Genomic DNA, 24193 nt, shown 5'->3' with positions numbered 1-24193 from the left:
TAAGATTGCAGGACTAACTTAAGGAGAAAATGGCCAGCTGCATGATGTGGTATGAAAAATACGGGGTTGAACATTATACCCTCTCAAAAGTCTTCTTTTGAAATCCAATTATTTCTAGGAGGATACTAAGAGTACTTGATATATAGAAGTTCTTTATTGGTAATCATTAGTATATACGATGCTCTCTTTTTCTGGAATAGAAGAGCAGTAAGTGTAGCAGGAAGGCACTTAATAGCTAAGAGATAATAGAAATAAAAAGTCTAACAAATATTTTAAGAGTTAAGAAGTGGGTGGTGGATGGGTTAAATAGGTGATAGGGATTAAGGAGTGTACTTGTGATGAGCACCAGGTTTTGTTTGGAAGTGTTGAATCACTATATTGTACACCTGAAACTCATATGACACTGTATGTTAACTACATGGAATTTATTTATTTATTTATTTATTTATTTTATTTTTTAAAATTCTCTGGAGCTAGATTTTTTAAATTTATTTATTTGAGAGTGAGAGAGAGAGAGAGCACTAGCAGGAGGGAGGGATAAAGGGAGAAGGAGAAGCAGGTTCCCCGCTGAGCAGGGAGTCTGATGTGGGACTCGATCCCAGGACCCTAGGATCATGACCTGAACTGAAGGCAGATGCTTAACTGACTGAGCCACCCAGGCACCCACTACATGGAGTTTAAATAAAAATTAAAAAAAAATAAGGTATAAGAGGCTATTGAAAATCAGGCAGTATGACTAATATGATGTATAAAATAAAATTTTCCTATCCTTTCAAAAAAATAACAAGATAAGCTGTGTCAGGAGTCACTGTGACATAATTTATATTTTTATCAAGAGCCAGTTGTAGAGGTTGTTCAATTTATTTTCTTCATGACCTAGTGACTTTTGCTTTGGCTCATAGTCATACCAACAAGCTATCTTTAAACAAAAATATCTGCTTTGGATTATATGGGGAATTGGGCAAGAGTAGAGTACCCATGCACCTCTATCCAACCTCTATCTCACTCTCACCTGAGAATCACTCTGAACCATCTATAACATAAAGATGTGTGTGTGTGTGTGTGTGTGTGTGTGTAAGAAAAGGAACACATTCTTTTTTTTTAAAAGATTTTATTTATTTATTTGAGAGCGTGAGAATGAGAAAAAGAGAGAGCACATGAGAGGGGGGAGGGTCAGAGGGAGAAGCAGACTCCCTGCTGAGCAGGGAGCCCAATGTGGGACTGGATCCCAGGACTCCAGGATTATGACCTGAGCCAAAGGCAGTCGCTTAACCAACTGAGCCACCCAGGCGCCCAAAGGAACACATTCTTATCATAGGAGAAAGATGAACTTTCTACTGAATTGGGTCTAAATTTTCTGGTGGACACCACAATATGTATTAACACATCATTCTCTTTCACCCTCTTCTTTGAGATAAGTGAAATCATTGCACTGGCATGGGATAAGAATTGTTTAAACTTCCAAGCACCCAGCCACATCTTTTGGCAGACAGTGCAAGGCATGCTGCCCCACAAGACCAAGCAAGGCCAGGCTGCCCTGAACCACCTCAAGGTGTTTGTTGGGATACCTCCACCCTATGACAATAAAAAGTGGATAGTGGTTCCTGCTGCCCTCAAGGTTGTGCATCTGAAACCTACAGAAAAGTTTGCTTATCTGGGCCTCCTGGCTCATGAGGTTGCCTGGAAGCACCAGGCAGTAATAGCCACCCTGGAGGAGAAGAGGAAGGAGAAGGCCAAGAGCCATTACTAGAAGAAAAACCAACTCGTGAGGTTATGGAAACAGTCCAAAAAGAACGTGTAGAAAATTGACAAGTACACAGAAGTCCTCAAGACCCATGGACTCCTGGTCTGAGACTGATAAAATTGATTGTTTATTCAAAAAAAAAATCTAGTCAAACAAAAACCTTGACTATTTCTAGCTTATCTTATTATAATGATACTGATTCAATTTATGAAAACTTTGTTTTTGCATTGGGTTGATGCTTATCTCCTGAATTAAAAGTAAAGCATTCTGATAATGTGCTCTTCTGGGTGCACCTCTCTCTAAATGACTTCAAGATGACCAATTTCACTGATCCCATGGTTTTAAGCTACCTAAGAGACAGTAACTGGTTTTCCTGAAGTGTAAGCTCCTTTAAGGCAGGGAATAGATCTAATTCCTTTCTGAATGCTCTATGCCCGGTGCAGTGTCTGGCACAATGGAAGGGAGCAAGAAATATTTTTGAACTAACTGCCTTAACCGCTTTATGCGAGCTTACAGAGGGAGAGAGGGATAAAAGGGAATAATAATATCTAAAAAATGAGTTATGTCCAGAGTAGATTTTAGTGAAAAACTGTTAGGGAAAAGAGGACTATTTTAATTCTTAAGCCAAAGCAAAAAAACAAACAACAACAAAAAAAAAAAAAAAAAAGAGAGAGAGAGAGAGAGAAGGAGGAGTATGAATGGTTAATTTATTTCATCAGTACAAACAAGTGTGCTGTTTTTCAGGAGGCTTTGGGACAAGATGTTGAAAAGGAAAATGCACTTGCAGTATAAAGCAAATGCTAGGGTCATTTAATGACCCTCTCATCAGGTGGCACGGGCAGAGAGCACTGGGGTTAAGGATTTCTGGCAGTGATGGAAGGGACACAGGCCACTGCTGTTTCTTTATTGTGTAGGTAGTCATGATGCTGGATGATTCATTCATGCTGTAAATACAGAAAGTTGGCTAGGAGAAAGAAAGGGTGTGTGTGTCTGTGTGTCTCTGTGTCTGTGTGTGTCTGTGTGTGTGTTTAGCATAAAGCCAGGACCATCCACAAACTGATTTAATATTGATGTGTTATACTTTTCTCCAAACATTCATAAAGGCAGTTTGGTTTCTCTACCTTTCCTTCAAAGATAAACAGATAGGCAAAAATTGCAACAATTCCCCCATACCCTACAAAATGAGTAACTATACCTGGACTTGAGGCTTTCAAGTTGTCTTGCAAAGCGATTGCTCAAAAAGATGAGTTCTCACTGTGAGGCTGCAGGCGAATGTGGTCTTGAATTCCTATTGAGACTACACTGCAGTCCCTTTTCAGGCAAAACCTGCCTTGTATGCAGAATGAGGATCTTCTGAACAAAAGATTCACAACAGTTGTGTTTCAGTTTCAAAAAGGAAAGAAAACTATTATTATTACAGAATCCTAACAGAAACAGAAGAGGAAAGGAATCTACACATAGATGAAGGTAATAGTAGGCAATAAATGAGAATAAGGCAAAGTTGCATCAAATCGGGTGTGTACTTACAACATCCAACCTCATCAGCTGGGGAAATCCCTTGGAGACAGTCAGGCTGGAGTCCCAATTGAGAGGCCTGGGCGGAGCATTTTCCCTTCAGGTGAGACTTCCCACTGACCATCCCCATAAGGGCCATATTTAAAGGGGCAAATAACAGGGTTTGAAATTAAACATTTGTTCATCGACATGCAGTTTGGAGCGAGCTGCATTTCCATGTTATCATGTTTCTATATTTTCAAGGAGCCAGGGTTATGTGTGCCTTCTTCCCTTCCTGGATTCCATTCTTGGGGACTAGCCAGCCTGGAGCAGGAGGGGATATGAGACAAGATTTATAGCTCTTGCGTGCAGAACAGAAGGGCCCGTTCTGACCTGGAGGCCAGATAATATATTTCAAACAACCAGACTCCCAAGGTTATTCACACAGCAGGAGTCTCACAAAAAGTATTCCTTAGCCTGCCTTTGTACCTGCAGGTCCGGGGGGTCAGTTATGTGGGACAAATCGCAAAAACATCTATCCATACAGAACAGAGGATCAGCACCATTTCTTGTTCAAGTTTCCTACATAAAAGCTCTTGAAGGTGATGGGAGAAAACCAATCAATGCAGAGGCTTTAGAAATCAATTAACTCTTTCAGGTCCCAGAAAGACTTAAAGCCTAGTATGTAACAATAGTGGTAATATTTTTGGCATACTAATGAAGTGGCAAGTACTTTTGCAAGGGTTCAACATAGTTTCTTTAAATCATCATAACTATCAGTAAGTTTCTAAACAGAGAACAAAATTTAGGTAATCTGCCTCCAAAGCTCTGGGTCTAAAGCCCTGTGTATACTGCCAGATATATAAGCCTTGGGTTCAGACAGCTCTGGATTAAACTGCAAATTTTGTCAATTCTCAGCCTTGTTATTTTAGGCACATAACTTTACTGAGCCGCATTTCTTCATCTGTAAAACAGGGAAAACAATGCGTGGATCACAGAATTGTCATAAGGTTTAAGTGAAATAAGCCTCACACCTTGCATTTTGCACAGTGTCTAACACCTAGTAATTCCTCTACACATGGTAACAATTATTATAAGCAACTGAATGCTGTTGATTTTATATTTATTACACAAATATTTATTGAACATCTGCATAGAGAATGGTGATGAGGTCATATTGATAGGCAATGGCCAAATCAGAAAAGACCTTGTCCATTTTGCTCTCAAAGGAGAATCTCATGAATATATTTACCTTCTTAAAGGATAATTCTGCAGCACACTAAATGGAGACTGACCTTTGAAGTCAAGAAAATCAGAATACTACAGCAATAGTCCAGGGGAGAAATAAGGACTTAATGTAAGAGAGTAGCAGTATGATAGAAATGAGAAAATAGATATGAAATTTTAAAACTGGTAGTGCTGAAATGACCTAAGAATTGTTTGGATATGTGGGGTAAGGGAGATGGAATTGACGAGGATATCATCCAGATTTCTGGCTGGAACAGATAGTGGAATAATTGTTTTCATTGATTGAAATAGGGAACACAGGAAGAGGAGTAGATTTGTAAAGCAATAGCTTTACTTGGGTAAACATGAAAGTTATATTTTGGACATGTTGAAATGGAGTTACTTGTAGGACATCTGAAAAACAATGTCCAATGAAGAATTGAAAATTGCTGAAAATTGAAAAATTGAAATTAGACAACTGAAAATTAAAAATAGGTTCTTGCTCTGGGAAAAAATGTGGCCTAGAGAAATAGATTTGGGATTTGTCAGCACATAGGTTGAAATATTAGATGTGACTGGGATCAGACTAAGGACCACATTTTTAGACAAGTAGGCTGAGGGCAAAATCCTGGAATACACCCCTAGGTAAGAGGTAGGAAGGGAAAGGAAGAGAAGAGGACAAAAAAATCAAAGAATAATCAGGGAGGTCAGAGATATTAAAGGACAAAAATGCATAAATCATTGGAAGGGAGAATTTTAAAATGGTCAGAGAAAACCACAGTGTCAAATGTTGCAGTTTTAAAATAAGTTAAGAATTACAAGGTGGTCATTGTATCTGGAAACATGGATGTGCTATCTTCTGTGGACCTCTCCAAAGCCACCTTCACCCTTCTCCACTGCACTCTAATCTGTGCCTGGGAAACTGATGTGTATGAACCTCATTAATAGACTTTGATTTAGGTTCAAATGTTGGGTAGCCTTTGCAGAAGATCTGAAGGAAGGAGGAGAGTGAGGTTTGGATATTTATTCACCTTACTTCCTCCCTGTGGTCAGCATATACCAGATTTTTCCATGACAGAAAAATGATGGAAAGTCACAGCTTCTGCCCAGTGTCTACCTCTAGACAGTTTTCTCCATTTCCAGGTTTTAGGAGCTGCTTCCTTCTCTTGCTCCTTTAGGCTGGAGGGCGGTAAAATGATCCCACTGTTTCTAGCCCTAGGATTCTACAGTTGTTTCCTTACACCTAGCCCACATCTTTATAAATAATCCCTTTATTGCATTATCATTAAATTATGAAATTTTAGGATGCCATCTCTTTCCTGCCGGGGCCCTGACTGATTCATTGGAAATGGATGGTGCAGGTTTGATGTAGTAGTGGGTACAAAGATAGACTAGATGGAAATGTAAACCAAATGAAAGGTGAGGGAATGTAAATAGTCAGTATTAAAAAAAGACCTTTTAAGGTTAATAGTTAAGGAAAGTGGAGATGGACTAGTAATTAGAAGAGGGCATAGAAGGGTCAAGGGCTTAGTATTTTTGGTGTGCAGAGACTTTAAAGTATTTATAGGTCAAAGTTAACCAGCCAGAAAATAGAGGATAAATTGAAAATATAGTCAATGAAAAAAGTAGTTAAAGCAAGATTTCAGAGGAGATAAGAAAGAATAAAACCCAGAGCATGGGCAGAAACATTCATCTTGGACAGAAAAAGACTGAAACACCTTATTTTTATTGGTTCAGTCTTTTTCTCTACCCTATGACCCAGCAATTGCACTCCTGGGTATTTACCCCAAAGACACAGATGTAGTGAAAAGAAGGGCCATATGCACCCCAATGTTCATAGCAGCAATGTCCACAATAGCCAAACTGTGGAAAGAGCTGAGATGCCCTTCAACAGATGAATGGATAAAGAAGATGTGATCCATGTATACAATGGAATATTACTCAGTCATCAGAAAGGATGAATACCCAACTTTTACATCAACATGGATGGGACTGGAGGAGATTATGATAAGCCAAGCAGAGAAAGTCAATTATCCTACAGTTTCATTTATTTGTGGAACATAAGGAATAGCATGGAGGACATTAGGAGAAGGAAAGGAAAAATGAAGGGGGGCGGGAATCAGAGGGAGAGATGAACCATGAGAGACTATGGACTCTGAGAAACAAACAGCGTTTTAGAGGGGAGGGGGGAGGGGGGATGGGTTAGCCTGGTGATGGGGGTTAAGGAGGGCACGTACTGCATGGAGCACTGGGTGTTATATGAAAACAATGAATTGTGGATCACCACATCAAAAACTAATGATGTATTGTATGGTGACTAAGACAACATAATAAACATTTTAAAATAAATTTTAAAAAGTTTTAAAAAAAGAAATAAGGTTATACATAGATACAGATAAGTTTGCAGGTCAGAAACAGGAAATTGCAGTTTTTGCCTGAAGACATCTATTTTCTGAGATGAACAGAGAATTGTGATGATTTCTATTCTCTGAAATGAGTAGAGAACTGCGAAGAATAGATCATGTGGGGAATGGAAGAAAGATCTTCCCAGGGACACTTGAACAAATTAACCTGCTTTGCTGAGAGCTCATCTGTGATTGGAATCCATAAATTTATAGTTGTACCAATATTAATATTTATGGTGAGATAGCCAATCTCAGTGACTTACGGTAGGATTGAGGGAGTTATTAGGTTGGATTGTTTCTTAAATTCCACATATGAGTGAAATTCTATGGTATTTGTCTTTCTCTGACTGACTGACATAGAGTATCATGTCATCTGCAAAGAGTGAAAGTTTAACCTCTTCTTTGCCTATTTGGATGCCTTTTATTTCTTTTTGTTGTGTGATTGCTGAGGATGGGACTTCAGTGCTATGTTAAACAAATCATAAGAGTGTACATCCCTGTCTTTTTTCTGACTTTAGAGGAAAAGCTCTTAGTTTTTCCCCATTGAGGATGATATTAGCTGTGGGTTTTTCATATATGGTCTTTCATATGTTGAGGTATGTTCCATCTATCCCTACTTCGTTGAGGGTTTTTATAATGAATGGATGTTTTACTTTGTCAAACCCTTTCCCTGCATCTACTGAAAGGATCATATGATTTTTATCCTTTCTTTTATTAATGTATGTGATATATTCTGGAGAATGTCCCATACACACTTGAAAAGAATGTGCATTCTTCTGCTTTAGGATGAAATGTTCTGAATATATTGGTTAAGTCCATCTGATCCAGTGTGTCATTCAAAGCCATTGTTTCCTTGTTGATTTTCTGCTTAGATAATCTGTCCATTGATGTAAGTAGGGTGTTAAAGTCTTCTACTATTACTGTATTATTATCAATGAGTTTATGTTTGTTATGAGTTGTTTATGTATTTGGGTGCTCCCAAATTGGGGGCATAAATATTTATAATTGTTAGATCTTCTTGTTGGATAGTCCCCTTTATTATGATATTGTACCCTTTTTCATCTCTTGTTACAGTCCTTTGTTTAAAATCTACTTTGTCAGGGACCGGCGCCTCAGGAGTGTGGCAGTAGTTGAGTGCTGTCACCGTGTCTTCTTTGCAGGCTGATTTTGATAGGATTGCAGAAGATGTGAGGAAGCTGAAAACAAGACCAGATGATGAAGAGTTGAACGAACTCTATGGGCTCTACAAACAATCTGTAGTTGGAGACATTAATATTGAGTGTCCAGGAATGTTAGATTTAAAAGGCAAGGTTAGATGGGAAGCATGGAACCTCCAAAAAGGGCAGTTGAAGGAAGATGCCATGAGTGCCTATATTTCTAAAGCAAAAGAGCTGGTAGAAAAATATGGAATTTAAAGTTCATCTATGAGAAAGTTTTTCTTTTGAAGCCTTCATAATGGTATCATTTCTTAACATCTAAGGAAGAAATTCACTGTTAACTCTTTTCATGTCACAAGTATGTTTGCTGTTAACATGAATTGTAATCCTTAATCAGAGGTATGCTGAAACTATTTAATGAAATTTTACTTGCTAAAACCAGGGGATTTTTTAAAAAGTATTGCTCTGGTAGTATGTCACAAAACATTAACAATTTATTTTGGCTTATCCGTTTTTCTACAGTGAGTTAGTATTATTGGTATATGATCAAAACAGTTTATTAAGAACCAATAACAAGGTTCTTCCTTTGTTGCACTATGTAACTTTGGGATTCTCACTGGCTTGGGGCCTTGGAAATCATAAGCATACCTGGTTCCAGTCCATATTCTGTAATTTTTTACTAGGTGACCTGAGACAAATTACTTAACCTTGTTAAGCCTCAACTATAGAGTAGAGGGGGAAAATCAGTCTCACAGAATTGTAAGAATTAAATGATTCTTCAGATAATTGAGAATTGATAATTGAGGTAACTCTAATTATCCTACCTTCAATTTAAAGCACACATTATATAAAATCTAACAAATAAATTAAAATTTAAAAAAATCTACTTTGTCTAGGGTGCCTGGGTGGCTCAGTTGGTAAGTGACTGCCTTCGGCTCAGGTCATGATCCTGGAGTCCCAGGATCGAGTCCCGCATCGGGCTCCCTGCTGAGCAGGGAGTTTGCTTTTCCCTCTGACCCTCCCCCCTTTCATGCTCTCTCTATCTCATTCTCTCTCTCAAATAAATAAATAAATAAAATATTTAAAAGAAAATAAAATCTACTTTGTCTAATATAAGTATTGCTACTCCGGCTTTCTTTTGATGTCCATTTGCATGACATATGTTTCTCCATCCCCTCACTTTGAATCTTCAGGTGTCTCTAGGTCTAAAATAAGTCTCTTCTAGGCAGCATATAGATGGGTCTTGCTTTTTCTTTTTATCCATTCTGACACCTGTGTCTTTTGTTTGGAGCATTTAGTCCATTTACATTCAGAGTAGTTATTGATAGATATGTATTTAGTGCTATTTTATTTCTTGATTTGTCACGGTTTCTGGAAATTTTCTGTTCCTTTCTAGCCTTTGTTGCTTTTGGTCCTTTTTTAGCACTCAAAGAGTCCCCTTTACTATTTCTTGCAGGGCTGGTTTAGTGGTCACAAACTCCTTCAGTTTTTATTTTCTGGGAAACTCTATCTCTCCTCTATTCTAAATGAGAGCATAGTTGGATAGAGTATTCTTGGCTGAAGATTTTTCCCATCCAGCACTTCGTACGTATCATGCCACTCCATTCTGGGTAGTCAAGTCTCTATAGAGAGATCTGCTGCTACCTTTATTAGTTTTCCTTTGTAAGTTAGGGACTTCTTTTGTCTTGCTGGTTTTAGGAACTTTTTTTACTTTATCACTATATTTTGAAGTTTTAACTACAATATGTCTTTTGTTGGCCTGCTTTTATTGATTTTGTTGGGAGTTCTATGTGCCTCCTGGATTTGGATGTCTGTTTCCTTCCCCAGATTACACAAGTTTTAATCTATAATTTCCTTAAATAAACCTTCTACTCCCTTTTCTCTCTCTTGTTCTTCTGGGACTTCTATGATATGAATGTTATTACATTTGATGGAATCACTGAGTTCCCTAAGTCTACTCTCATGATCCCCAATTTTTCTTTCTCTCTTTTGTTTAGCTTCAGTATTTTCCACAATTATATCTTCTATATCACTTATTTGTTCCTCTGCTTCTTTCATCCTTGTGGTCATTATATCCACTTGGTTTTGAATCTTAGTTTTTGCATTTTTTTCATTTTGGCCAGATTGTTTAGCTCTTTTGTCTCTGCTGTAAGGGTCTCCCTGGTGTCTTCCATGCTTTTCTCAGGTCCAGCTATTGATCCTTATGATTGTTGCTTTAATTTTGTCAGTCATATTACTTATATCTGTTTTGATTAGATCCCTGGCCATGACCTTTTCTCATTCTTTCTTTTGGGATGAATTCCTCTATTTTGGCACTTTGTCTAGGTCTCTATCTTCTGTGTATTAGAAAAACCTGTCATGTTTCTTGCTTCTGAGAGTAATGGCTTTATGAAGAAGAGGTCATATAATATCCTAGGCCTGGCCCTCAGGAAGTGTCTCTCGTGTGTGCTGAGTGTACTCTGCTGCTGTATTTTGGCTGCTCTGTCCCTCAGGTCACTAGTCTGCAGAGGTTCTCCTTGCCTGCAGTGGGCAGTATTTGGACCTTGGCCAGAGTGTGGTGGTTTTAAACTATGTGTGGCCTGGTTGGCTTGTTAAAAGAGACCTGGTGCTATTTCCACTAGAACTGAAGCTTTGCAGAACTCTATGTTCAGTGGACATGATGCATGTAGAGGTTTGTGCTGGTCTTCTGGTGAAGGGGCCTATTTTGTTGGTCCTTAGGCACAGTTTCCCAAGAATAGCAGAACCAGCAGAGCACAGTGGCATGGGACTTGGTATAAGCAGGTTAGTCTGCTAGTGTTGGCACTGTGCTGTTTACTGAATTTGGTTTATGCTGAGGAATGGGGGAGGGAAATGGTGCCAGTGAGCTCTTTTTACCTGAGAAGGGAGTCCGTGCTTGGTGCTCTCAGGGAAGCACATTCAGAAGAGGGAATAACTTTTCCTCATGAGTTCGAGGTGTTTTTCAGATTGCTGATTTCACACTGTCTGTCTCTGTGTCACTTGCCTGCCTAGAGCAGTGCTGTACACCTTGAAGTCTATCCCATCCATACCTGCTGAATTTTACAATTCCAAACACCAGGGACCTTGTGTGGTGGGGACCTACACTGGTTCTCTGGGAAAGGGTCTTGCTGCACTAGGACTGATGCATGTTTGACCTAGAAAAACAAGTGTGCCAGAAAGCAGAGATGTGGGATTTGGGGCAAAGCAGGCTAAACAGCCAGTGTCTGGGTTAGCCGCCCTCAGCAGGTGCCTCTGCACCTATGCTGAGGGGCGGGGGAGAGAAATGATTCTTTTGTCCCTACAGAGGCAATGCCATCTCTTATTGATGGGCTTCAAAAAGTATGAAAAATCTTTCCCTGTGCACCTTTGGTGATCCAAAGATTGTGCAGTCTGCCCCAGAGTTTCATGCCTGCCTCCTCTCCAGGAATAAGACAGCAACCCTAGGTCTCCATCCCAGCCAAACCAAGAGACCTCTAAAACTCCAGTATTTGAGCCCTGCTGGTTGCAAAAACTCACAAAAATTATCCCCTGTCATTTTCCCAGCCAATGCCTTTAAGGATGTATTTTCCTTGTGTGTTTACCTGTGTGTTCCCCTGTCTCTTGCCTTTCTCCATGACCAGGGCTCCTTCCTTTCAGTTGCCCCCACAATCCATTTCTCCCCCAAACCATGTGTCCCCACTTCCTACCTTCCTCTATGTGGCCTCTTCTCTCCCTCTAGTTGTGCAGTTTGTTCTATCAATCCTCAGGTCAATTTATTGGGTATTCCGAATGATTTGTTAGTTATCTAGCTATGCTCGAGGAACCAGGCAAGCCTGGGGTCCTCCTACTATGCTTCTTAGCTTCTAAAGGATATATTTTGATGTCCATCTACTGCACCTGACTGCCTCTATTTCTTAATTAGCTTTGATGCTGACAGTAGCCCTGCAATGGCAACATGGCATAGTGGTTAAGAGTGGGATGTGGAGTTAAACTGCTAGTTTGAATGCCACTTATACTATATACTAGCATTGTGATTTTGAGCATTTTACTTCACTTCTCTGTCTTTAATTTCCTACTCTATGAAATGAAGCTTATAATAGTACCTATCTCATACAGTTATAAAGATGAAATGGGATAATACACTTAAAATACTTAGATCTGTGTCTGGAAACTTAAAGTACTCAACTGCTATTATTATCTCTTCTTTAGAGATAAAAATCAACCATTCAGAAAACATATATGGCTTGCCCAAGGCCACTGGGTGGTAACTAGAACCAGAATTCTAACCCAGATCCTTTGAGTTCCAAAGCTCCCACAGTTTTCTATACCTGCATCTCCTCTTGGGAAGGCTTGGTTCATCCATTCTGGTTTTTTTTTTTTTTTTAAAGATTTTATTTATTTATTCATGAAAGACAGAGAGAGAGAGAGAGAGAGAGAGGCAGAGGGAGAAGCAGGCTCCCAAGGAGCAGGGAGCCCGATGCGGGACTTGATCCCAGGACCCTGGGATCATGACCTGAGCTGAAGGCAGACGCTTAACCATCTGAGCCACCCAGGCACCCCCATTTTGGTTTTAAGATTGCATTTCATTATTTTCCTAGAGGAAAGGCATGAAACCAAAACATCCAATCCACTTGGAAGTAAGCCCACCTATGTGTAATGTATGATGAGAAAACCAGGGAGTATATGGATGATTGTCTCACTTTTTGTCCAGATGCTTGTATGACGGCCTACATTTGTCTTCACAACACTTAATATTACTTTCTAGTCCATTGTCAAAGTTGTCAAGATCAGTAGCATACTTGAGAATTTGTTAGGAATACAGAATCCCAGTCCCCACCCCAGACTGAAACAGAATCTGCAATTTAATAAGATCCAGTTGATTCATATGTACATTGCTGCATAAGAAGTACTGCTATGGTCATTCAGTAGAAATTAATTAAACGGTGTTTTGACATGTTACATTTTCTGCATATTTACAGTCAAATTTTAATAAGTCTGTCTATCCTATTTATTTAGTTAGGATTTAGGCAAAATTTAGTGTTGCCTAAGCATTTGGACATCTAAATACTAAACAGATTTATTTTTAAGAGAAATGTAAAGAGTCAAAGGGATTAGAATTTCTGCATGGCAACTCAACCCCAAATCACTACAGTTCTTAATTTTTCCTGAACATCTGTGAAGCATAATTATAATTCACCATGCTTTGAATAATAATTGTGTATGTGCTATTAAAGTGTTAAGACAAAGCAAATCAATAATATGCAAACTCACTGAAGAACTTTGTCAAATGGGACACCTGGGTGGCTCAGTTGTTAAGCATCTGCCTTCAGCTCAGGTCATGATCTGGGATCTAGTGCGCATCTGGCTCCTTGCTTGGCAGGAAGCCTGCTTCTCCCTCTCCCACTCCCCCTGCTTGTGTTCCCTCGCTCACTGTCTCTCTCTCTGTAGAATAAATAAAATATTTAAAAGATAAAAAGAACTTTGCCAGATGTTTCAATAATTTATTTTAGATTATTCAACTAAGGAAATCATTGCTAATAATTGACTGTCTCTTACTTTCTCCAGCAAACAAGAAAACAACTCCATGATAGATGCTGAAATAGAAAAGCAGAAGTTTTGAATTAGGGTTGGTGCTATGTACCAGGTATTTTCTACAGTAAAATTATTCCATAGTTCTTCTGTATATTTCCAAAAATCTCTCTGAAATCCAAATGATGTTAATAAATCTTTGTGGAGTTACTTATCATGAAATTTTTATTTACTATATTAGAAAGATGTGGTAATATTATTTCACTAAACATGAAAGACTGCAAATCGTTATTTCAGATTCCAATTTTTTTTAATTCAAAAATATCTTGACAGTAATGCTCATTGATTTACAAATAAAGCTTAGCAATTTATAAGGTGACATTAAAAGTGACTGAGAAATACCACAATTTAAATGAAAGGAATTTCCATAATAGATAAATATAGACTCATTAAACTAAACAAAGTGAAGTTGACTTTTGAGATGAACCTCTTGGAATTTTGCTTTTATCTCTTCTATGACCTTTCTTATTTTTAAGTATTGGACAGATTTTGACCACATTGCATGTAATATGGCCATGAGGAAACACTATCAGTTTTAATTTATACATTTGTCCAAAACAAAATTGCAATAAATATATTTTCAAATGGATTGTATTTTCAAATGGATATATCTTATATAGATTTTGATAATATTTGCTTCTTGAAATATATTTTCTGATTAACAAGTGTCTTTCTATCATATCTTGAAATGCAGTATCTATAGTTTATGACAGAGAAAATTCCCTGAAACTTACTTTAATTCAGCCTATAAATATGTTAATAAATGTATCAATATTTGAATGTATTATAAGAAATCTATGGATACATATATTAGTTGCAATGTTTTATTTTATTTTATTATGTTATGTTAATCATGAGAGACTATGGCCTCTGAGAAACAAACTGAGGGTTCAAGAGGGGAGGGGGCTGGGGGATGGGTTAGCCTGGTGGTGGGTATTAAAGAGGGCACGTATTGAATGGAGCACTGGGTGTTATACACAAACAATGAATCAGGGAACACTACATCAAAAACTAATGATGTAATGTGTGTTTTAAAAACTTGTTATATTAACAAGTAAATGCTACATGATATAGAACAATTAACTGACTATTTGTGGTATTTCCAGAGAGCCAAACTAGGATATATAATGAGTTTATGTAATTGAAATTAAAATCCCTTTCATCAAGTAGTATAGTCTTTAATTCAGGTGAAGGGTAGATGTGACAAGAGCCAAAGAAACATTAAATGCAAAGAAACGTTAGTGAAGTATAGCATAAATTAACTGCTGAACAGAGATATATTCAGGCTATTAATGTCTTCCATCTATGTGTCATGAAAATAATTTCACATACATTATCTCCTTATCTCTCTTGTAGAGATGCTAACTAGACACATGATATAATCTCCATTTTGCTGAGGAGGAAGGTGAGGCTTAGAGAGGTTAACAGATTTGTCTAGTCATATAACCAGTAAATGGCAGACTAAAGTCAAGTTAGGATTACTTAAATCCCAATATAGTACACATTTCTTTTTTGTGTGTGTGAAAAAATTTATATTTAGATTTAGCCAGCTGGACTCAGTTTAGATGATTCCAATTTTGTTGGCAACATCCAAAACATCATAGTCAGGAGCCAGTCGAACATATGCTTTCTTCTCTCCATCAGGCCTGATCAAGTTGTTGACCTTAGCCACGTCAATGTCCTAGAGCTTTTTCACAGCCTGTTTGATCTGGTGCTTATTGGCCTTGACATCCACAACGAACACAAGTGTGTTGTTGTCTTCTATTTTCTTCATGGCTGACTCAGTAGTCAGGGGGAACTTGATGATGGCATAGTGATCAAGTTTGTTTCTCCTGGGGGCGCTCTTTCAAGGATATTTGGATTGCCTCCACAGATGCAATGTCTTGGGTCGTTGGAATGTAGGTGACGTGCGGATCTTTTTTTTTTGTGACTGTGGATGCCTTTCATCACCACTTTCTTGGCCTTCAAAGCCTTTGCTTTGGCTTCAGCTTTGGGAGGGGCAGGGGCTTCCTTCTTAGCCTTTGGTTCCATCTTCGTAAAAGGGATCTATAGTATACATTTCTATTATATTGTACTGCGTTTCTGGAGACGGATTGTGAAGATGAGAAGAATACCATCAACAACGCTTTATTTTGTTTGCTTAGGACCTGAAACCAGTATTTTTATGGCTCCAAAAAAGAGAATAGGTATGTGTTTACCTTCCTCCTCCAAATTTGCGTAAGAATGTAAGAGGATATTTCTGTGGGTAATAACAGCTTGATTGGTTAAAAATAGGTCACAAATCTTGCAGGGTTTTTGCAAATGTCAATTAAAGAGCAACATATTTACAATGTGGCTCTAAGAACAAATATTATACTCCATAGGAAGGAAAAGAGGAAGAAGGTTGAGAGGAAAATAATTTTTTTCTTTTTTTTATTATGTTATATTAATCACCATGCATTACATCATTAGTTTTTGGAAAATAATTTTAAGTGCCTATTATGTGTTGGACACAATACTAGCCACCTATGGATACTATCTCATATTTTCATTGTTCTCCATGGGCATCAGAAGAAGTTGTTAGAAAAGCTTTTGTTCTACTGATTTCACTGATGAGCAAACTAAGGCACAGAGGCAAATTGACTTGCTTAAGGTCTTGCAGTGAATGGAACCAGAACTGAAATCATGATCTATGAACTCCTAGTCCTGTATTCTTTTCAGTATCTTCAAGATGAGTCTCCAGACCTTCCCATAAATAAAGGAGAATGGTAAGTCACAAAGGAAAATCCAAGGTGCCCAATCATTTTGAAACACTGTGATATGCAGGCTGATAATAGAATAATTGAATATTGGCATTTAGTACAAGTATTGGTGAAGTAATACATTTTAGAAAGTGAAACATCTAATATGTTGGCATAGGATTAATTCCTTCAACAAATAATTATCGAGCTTCTACTATTGCTAAGGTACTATTCTAGGCTCAAAGGATACATTAGTGAACACAACAAAGACATTACTCTCATAGAGGTTAGTCTGGGACATGGAGGGTGTTTGCAAACATAGTAATCACACAAAAAAAATACACTAAATAATTAGGTTTTCTCTCAGAGAGGATGATGAAACTATTTACAACTAGATAACTAAGAGATTTCTGAACAGTCAAATCAATTTCATGTAGGGCAGTTTTCAGATGAGATTCTTTATTTTAATTCCAATTAGTTAACATATAGTGTTATATTAGGTTCAGATGTACAATATAGTAATTCAGATGATTTTTGTTGGTGGCGGGAAGGACAGTGGGAGAGGGAGAGAGAGAATCTTAAGCAGGCTCCACACCCAGTGCAGAACCTGATGAAGGGCTCAATATCACCACCCTGAGATCATGACCTGAGCCAAAATCAAGATTCAGACACTTAACTGAGCTACCCAGGCACCCCAAGATGATTTTTAAAAGCAGCACCTTTATGGAATTTTAAAAGAAACAATTGTACCATAAAGTATATATTTTGATGCTTTTCTAACATGTTTATTAAAATGGATCAAAAGGGAGCACTGAAATCAGATTTGGGGACAGTGGATATTCAAGACTTGCCTAGGTACCACTTTCATTACTCATAGGGTGTGTGGATTTCTTATTCTGTATGTTAAACTCACTCTATTTTCAACTTATTATAGATTTGTTTGTTGATTATGAACTGTCGGCACCAAATAATTTATGTTACTTCTTCCCTTACAACCTTATTATTAAATTTTTTAATTTAATTTAATTTTATTGTGTTATGTTAGTCACCATATACATCATTAGTTTTGATGTAGTGATCCATGATTCATTGTTTTCGTATAACCCCCAGTACTCCATGCAGTACATGCCTCCTTAATATCCATCACCAGGCTAACCCATCCCCCCACCCCCCTTCCCTCTAAAACCCTCAGTTTGTTTCTTGGAGTCCATAGTCTCTCATGGTTCGTCTCCCCCTCTGATCTCTCCCACTTCATTTTTCCCTTCCTTCTCCTAATGTCCTCCATGCTATTCCTTATGTTCCACAAATAAGTGAAACCATAGGATGATTGACTTTCTCTGCTTGGCTTATCATAATCTCCTCCAGTCCCATCCATGTTGATGTAAAAGTTGGGTATTCATCCTTTCTGATGGCTGAGTAATATTCCATTGTATATATGGACCACATCTTCTTTATCCATTCATCTGTTGAAGGGCATCTTGGCTCCTTCTGCAGTTTGGCTATTGTGAACATTGCTGCTATGAACATTGGGGTGCATGTGCCCCTTCTTTTCACTACATTTGTATCTTTGGGATAAATACCCAGTAGTGCAAATGCTGGGTCATAGGGTAGCTCAATTTTTATTTTTTTGAGGAACCTCCACACTGTTTTCCAAAGTGGCTGTGCCAACTTGCATTCCCACCAGCAGTGTAAGAGGGTTCCCCTTTCTCCCGAACCTCTCCAACATTTGTTGTTCCTTGCCTTGTCAAATTTTGTCATTCTAACTGGTGTAAGGTGGTATCTCAGTGTGGTTTTGATTTGAATTTCCCTGATGGCTAATGATGTTGAGCATTTTTTCATGTGCCTGTTAGCTATTTGTATGTCTTCTTTAGAGAAGTGTCTGACCAATATCCCTGATAAATATGGATGCCAAAATACTCAACAAGATCCTAGCCAAAAGGATCCAACAGTACATTAAAAGGATTATCCATCATGACCAGGTGGGATTTATTCCTGGGATGCAAGGATGGTCCAACATTTGCAAATAATCATCGTGATAGAGCACATTAATAAAATAAAGGACAAGAACCTTATGATCCTCTCAAATGATGCAGAAAAAGCATTTGACAAAATATAGCATCCTTTCCTGTTTAAAACTCTTCAAAGTATAGGGATAGAGGGAACATTCTCCAGAGTTTTTACTATCCTTCCCACTATCTACTAGGGGTAAATGTATGACCAATAAGGGATAATCTATCCTTCTTTAAACAGCTTTGTATTAACCAGATCATTGTTTATGTTCACCCATATTCAAATAATTCTGATACAAGAAATATTAATTACAATTAGGATTTTAAATAAAAATGATAGTTCTTTGAGCATAATCCAGTAGTCATAGTTTAGATAATAATTAAAATTATTGTATACATGTAATATATATTCAATATAAAATATAGGAAATAGAAATACATAATAAGAAAATAGTAAATAAAAGTCACACAGAAGCCTCTACCACAAGATGACTACTAGTTGTACATTTGAGAATATCTTTCCAGACCTTTCCTTATGGAAATATAACCAGTTTTTTTTTCCAAAAATGGCATCCTCCTATTCATACTGTTCTGAAACAGTTTTTATTCTTTTATTTAAAATAATAGAAGTCTTATATACACATAATTAAAATTCAAATAGTATAGTAAGACATAAAAATTAAAAGTCTACTTAGGCTTACTCTACAGATATAGGCATTAATATTTTTAAACATATTTTTAGTAAAATATTTTATACATACACCAGCATATACACCCACATACATACATACATTATTCAAAAGAATGGGATAATGGAAAACCTACTATCCTGTACCTTACTTTTAAAAATTAGTAATAATATTAATCATCATCATTTTGGATATACATTCCCATCAGCACATATATATTTTCATTATTCTCTCTTCACCCTCAAAAAATATTGATATTCATTCTCTTTGATTATACATAAGCAAAAAAGACTTAGAAACTCCTGGAAAAGTAATTTAAACTCCTTAAGTGACAAGAATTCTGTGATGTAGTATAAACTGCCATGTAACATGGAGAGTGGTGTTTCAAATAAATTCTATTAATGAGAAACACATAGGCAACACTATAAAAATAATTTTAAAGTATTGCTTAAATGGAAACATAAGGGCAGAAAGCCAAATGATTGTGAACTTTCACCCACTTCCCTAATAAGTGGGTTTTACTTTACTTTCACTTATTTCATTTTTTCTCCATACTGCTGTACTAGTAGTCTTTGAGCTTGCATATTCCTCATTCACTAAGTTTCTGTTTTCCCCTTTTCTATCATCTATCTATCTATCTGTCTATCTATCTATCTATCTATCTGTCTATCTATCTATCTATCATCTATCTATCCATCCCTACATCTACACCTACATACACTCACACAGTCCCAGAACAATAGATAGTGCCACTCTGGTCAAGTAGAAAGAAAGGAGATAGATCAATGAGCTATATGTGTGAGCCCAAAATAAAGGTTGCCCACAATTGTGCTTTTATTCTTTTATCTGGACCTGATCTGGTGATTATTGCTATTATCAAGTAGAATTCAGAGTTCTTCTTGGGTGGAGGAAGTGTGTGTTTTGGGGCAGCAGGGATAATAGAGAAATTTCAGTGCACACAAAATGTCAGGATTTTGTTTGTCACAAGACCTAATGATTACATCTATCCACTTACTGTATAAGTGATGAATAATTTTATTTCAGGCAGTTCATCAAATATCTCCTTGTGCATGTAAAAGAAGTTATAACCACTCCAATCTCAATTACTCTGCACTGAGCCCTCTTGAATGTTAGATACTTCAAGATCATTATAATTGAACCATGTCTGCTTCTAAATGTTATATGCATTGCTGATGTAATCACCTAAAGGGGAAAAATTGATGGTTGACAACACTGAAAAGCCTAAAGGAATAAATAATCTAATTTTAGACTTTTATTTCTGTTCCTCAGTTTCAGTCTTTGTGTATTATATCTAAAGATACATATTTAGAGCTCTCCTCAGAACACAAAGCACTCAAAAAAGAGTTGTTGAACATATTTGAAGGCATATTTTTCTGTAGCAATTTTGATATCATCATCTTCTTTCTTACTCCTAAGAGCTTTGAGCCAAGTGAATTTGTCAGACTCATTTCATCATATTAAAATCTTTTCCCCAGGTTTTTCTGATGCTGTTCTGTTTGACATTTCACATAAGGGTCACATGGGTTTTTAGTAAATTCATTATTATATTTTGGACCAATCCACAAAGCCATGCAACTCTAGGATTTGAAGTTTAACTTCCTTGACCACAAAGAAGGGTAGTAAGGTATTCATCATGTGAGAGTCTTTCAGGGACCAAGCACCTGAAATATATGCACCCTTGATTGTAAAGGCAGCTTTATATTTTCAATGCAATGAAAGTTAGAATCAGATATCTTGGAGTGATGAATTTCTGGCCAGACTTTCTAAAGTGAGAGAGCCACATTTAAGCTATAACAGTGTAGATGAAGTTAAGAAATCTCCATAGTCAGTTAAATTTATACATGGGAAAACCACTTCACAATCCCCTTCTATTAGGAATATTCTAGTTCTTTAGCCCCAAAGAAAAGATTCAGAGGACCTTAAATTCACCCGGTTGGCAGTGTTTTGTTTTCCCATTGGGGAATGTCAGAGGAGAGCTCATTAAATTGTTCTATTTGAGGAATGATTGCTCCACTTGTTTTACATATGATATAGTACTAAAATGTAAATTTCCAATTAGCAATATCAGTAATCTCTAGTAATGGAAATATCTGTTGAATTTTCCACTAGTTATGGGTTTAATCTTTCAAATTTTATTTTTGTTATGTCCTCTTTATATTTTTTTAAAGATTCTATTTATTTATTTGACAGAGAGAGACACAGCAAGAGAGGGAACACAAGCAGGGAGAGTGGGGGAGGGAGAAGCAGGCTTCTGCTGAGCAGGGAGCCAGATGTGGGACTCAACCCCAGGACCCTGGCATCATGACCTGAGCTGAAGGCAGACACTTAAAGACTGAGCCACCCAGGCACCCCTGTGATGTCCTCTTTAAACTGTCTTATGGATGGAACAAAAAACTCATGAGTATGAAGCATTTATAGATAAATGATTCAATATCTAGGATGTGCTTTGAATAATTCAGCAAAAGAAAAGGGAACATAGATGCAAGATTTTTTTAATTTTTTTATTGTTATGTTAATCACCATATATTACATCATTTGTTTTTGATGTAGTGTTCCATGATTCATTGTTTGTTCATAACACCCAGTGCTCCATGCAGAATGTGCCCTCTTTAATACCCATCACCAGGCTAACCCATCCCCCTACCCTCCTCCCCTCTAGAACCATCAGTTTGTTTTTCAGAGTCCATCATCTCTCATGGTTCGTCTCCCCCTCTGACTTACTCCCCTTCATTCTTCCTCTCCTGCTATCTTCTTCTTTTACTTTTTTCTTAAAATATGTTGCATTATTTGTTTCAGAAGTACAGATCTGTGATTCAACAGTCTTGCACAATTCACAGCGCTCACCGTAGCACATACCCTCCCCAATGTCTATCACCCAGCCACCCCATCCCTCCCACCCCCAACCACTCCAGTAACACTCAGTTTGTTTGCTGAGATTAAGAATTCCTCATATCAGTGAGGTAATATGATACATGTCTTTCTCTGATTGACTTATTTCACTAAGCATAACACCCTCCAGTTCCATCCACGTCGTTGCAAATGGCAAGATCTCATTCCTTTTGATGGCTGCATAATATTCCATTGTGTATATATACCACACATAGATGCAAGATTTAATGGGAGTTGATAAGTATTGAAGTTGGATATTGGATGTGTGGTGGTTCATTGTATAGTGGTTCTACTTTTATGTATGTTTGAAATTTTCCATAGTGAAAGTTTTAAAAATCTTAAGTTATTCTGCATATAACCAGAGTGTCTCTGGCAGTAACTGAAATAGTATGTTTAACCTTCTGGAGTAAACCTTTCTAAGTCTCAGGGCTATAGACATCCTTCTATTTTTTTAAGATTTTATTTATTTATTTGACACAGAAAGAGAGAGAGAGAGAGCCAAAGAGACAAGTGGGGGAAATAGCAGAGAGAGAGGGAGAAGCAGACTCCCCGCTGAACAAGGAGCCTGATGCGGGCCTCGATCCCAGGACCCTGAGATCATGACCTGAGCTGAAGGCAGCCACTTAACCGACTGAGCCACCCAGGTGGACCTAGACATCCTTCTTAATAAGCAAGAGTGCAAAAGCCTGATAAGAGAGTGGGATTTTCCTCCATGAACTATCTGGCTTAGGCAAATCATTATAACACGACTAAAATGAAAACAGAGACTGTCAAATAGCACTCATATAGGTGATATATCCAAAATTGACCTTGAAATTGTTGCTGTAAGTGATTAGTGAGGGACACCCTGCTACATTCCATTCAAAATGATCCCAATTATGCTTTTGTTTTGCTTTTAAACATGTGAAGGAGCTGACTGAGAATGAAACCTTAACCACTTTTTGAGGAAGAATGAACAGATGGCATGTGGCTTGAAATACTAGTTATAGTCTATGTTAGAGTTTTCAGAAAAGTCCCCGATTGTAGCCCCACTATCATAAAAGAATGGGGACTACTGAGGCCTGAAGTCTTCTCTTCAGTATGTTTCAGACTTCGCTATTTCTCTCTGTTGCTAGTTAAATACAGTACTTTCCAGGACAAAGGGGTTCTGTATTACTACTAAGATATGATGATATATCATTCTTTTTTGGATAATCTTTATTCATAATCTGAAGCAGTTTTAATTTCTAATAATCCTAAGTGGTGTTAAAGTTGTGACTGTCAAATAATAGATTGTCCCAGGCATTTCTTTTGCAGGCTTTGGGGATACTGTAATTATAATACCAAGAATATTTCAAAATAGAAGCTCATCTTTAGTTTCAAAACTTGCTGCTTTTGAAAGAACTTGTTTTTCCACTTCTTGGTTTCTTTCTATGATGTATTATTACCTAGAAGAAGTCCAACACTAAAACATACCATTGATAAGATTTCACAGATGTATGAAGACTATTTTGATGAACTGCATCTAGAAATAACCCCTTTTGATCTGCATCCTTACAAAATATTTTCTCAATAGTCAGGAGGCTATTATAGAGTTAATATCAAGTGACTTTGATTTGCTCTATTGGGTCAAATAATGAAAATTTTGTTCTTATGACTTAGAGGAAATAACCTTGGAATTTCTCCAGTTTTGTAGTGAACCACCAGACTAACTTTTTCTATTTTCCACAAATTCAAAGGTTCTTCCCTCCTCACACCCCATTTTGTAAAACAAGCCTGCATGCTACAAACCCAGAGAAGACTGTATATTTAAAAGAATCATCCTTTTTAAAATTGCTTTTAATCAAGTAAATAATATACAGTGCCACTGAAATGTTTTGGTGTTAGGGGGAAAGAAGGACTAGAGGATTGATTATCCTTTACATCCTGAATCAGAAAGGGACACAGAATTTATCTTGGGATTTTTTACATTTGCTTCCTTCACCCCCACTAGGGGAAAGAGGTTGGAAAACTACCTGTAACTTTTGTTTTTCACTCTTTAATAGTTTTTTTTTTAATATTACATTCTTATGGTGGAATTCACCATATTTGATTGCATAATTTGAAGAATTTTGGTCATTGTATGCAAATGAGTAACTACCATGATGATTAGATTGTAGAACTTTTCCTTCACCCTAGGAAGTTTCCAGGTTCCTCTTTTTACTTCTGCATTCAATTGTGCTACATTCCCTCACTCCCGACCCCAGGTCACCACTGACTTGTTTTCTGCCACTAAATTTTTGCTTTGTATTCGA

General features: G+C 37.3%; 2 pseudogenes; both read left to right on the top strand.

The window, feature by feature from the left end:
• The first annotated feature begins 1462 nt into the window (after window positions 1-1462).
• Window positions 1463-1852, top strand: LOC114207459 (large ribosomal subunit protein uL13 pseudogene; annotated as a pseudogene).
• A 5134-nt stretch (window positions 1853-6986) lies between these two features.
• Window positions 6987-8285, top strand: LOC114207460 (acyl-CoA-binding domain-containing protein 7 pseudogene; annotated as a pseudogene).
• The last annotated feature ends 15908 nt before the right edge of the window (window positions 8286-24193 follow it).

Source organism: Eumetopias jubatus, unplaced genomic scaffold (assembly GCF_037043125.1).
Source record: "Eumetopias jubatus isolate StellerSeaLion01/CBP00866 unplaced genomic scaffold, mEumJub1_p1.0 scaffold_11, whole genome shotgun sequence".
Classification (NCBI taxonomy): domain Eukaryota; kingdom Metazoa; phylum Chordata; class Mammalia; order Carnivora; family Otariidae; genus Eumetopias; species Eumetopias jubatus.
The sequence above is the reverse complement of the archived record's forward strand: the minus strand, read 5'-3'. Positions and strand labels throughout refer to the sequence as shown.